Below are 1,142 nucleotides of genomic sequence, written 5' to 3'. Positions count from 1 at the left end.
CTGTGGAGAGGGCTGGTTGAACAGTAGCCGGTAGAGGAGCGCATGGTGGAGGCTGGATGAACAGGAGCCCATGGATGAACAGTCGTAGGTGGAGGCTGGAGGAGGTCGACGGTGGATGAACAGTAGCCCAGAGGCTGGAGGAGGTCGACGGTGGAGATGAACAGTATCCCGTGGAGTCCTGTTTTGCGGTACGCCACACCCCTCCCGATGAACAAGACCCCCGTTTCGGCGGTAGCGCTCCAACTCAAGTCTGTTTCCTCCGTTTTGCGGTATGCCACATCCCTCCCGATGAACAGGACCCCATTTCGACCGTAGGAGGTCCAGCAGAAGTCCGTTTCCTCCGTTTTGCGGTACGCCATACCCCTCCTGATGAATAGGATCCTGTTTCGACCGTGGCCGGTCAAACCCAAGGCCGTTTCCTCCGTTCTGCGGTACGCCAGGCCTCGTTTCCATCGGTTGTTCCGTCCAAGCCCTCCCGATGAACACGACGACGCTGTTCCGGCCCAGCCGGTTGGATCCCCATGAACATGACGATGATGCAGTTTCTCCATTCTGACCCAGCCATGTACACGAGCCCTGGCCGTACATATGCGCGAGTAGGCATTCGAGACCCCGCCCGTACGTATGTACGTGGCTGTATTTACTTTCTTGCACCCTGGCCGCTCTACGTACATGTACATGCTACGTGTGTGCCTCTACTACGACACGTGCGCGCCTCCACATCGACGAGTATGTACGTGCATGTTCGCGACCAGGATGACAATGCTACGTACGCTTCGACCAGGTAGGTCCCGACTGTCAGGCACTTCCTTGCGTGTGAAGATGTACCTGGTGGGTCCTAGTAGTCAGGGGGTAAATCATTTTTTTGCATGTAATATGGACGCATTTCCTTGCGTGCAAAGATGTAGCTGGTGGGTGATAACCCACAAGTATAGGGGATCGCAACAGTTTTCGAGGGTAGTGTATTCAACCCAAAATTATTTATTCGACACAAGGGGAGCCAAAGAATATTCTCAAGTATTAGCAGTTGAGTTGTCAATTCAACCACACCTAGATAACTTAGTATCTGCAGCAAAGTATTTAGTAGCAAAGTAGTATGATAGTAATGTTAACAGTGGCAAAAGTAATGATAGCAGTTTTGT

The sequence above is a fragment of the Triticum dicoccoides genome, chromosome 3B, assembly GCF_002162155.2.
Source record: "Triticum dicoccoides isolate Atlit2015 ecotype Zavitan chromosome 3B, WEW_v2.0, whole genome shotgun sequence".
Classification (NCBI taxonomy): domain Eukaryota; kingdom Viridiplantae; phylum Streptophyta; class Magnoliopsida; order Poales; family Poaceae; genus Triticum; species Triticum dicoccoides.
This window is presented reverse-complemented; position numbering follows the sequence as displayed.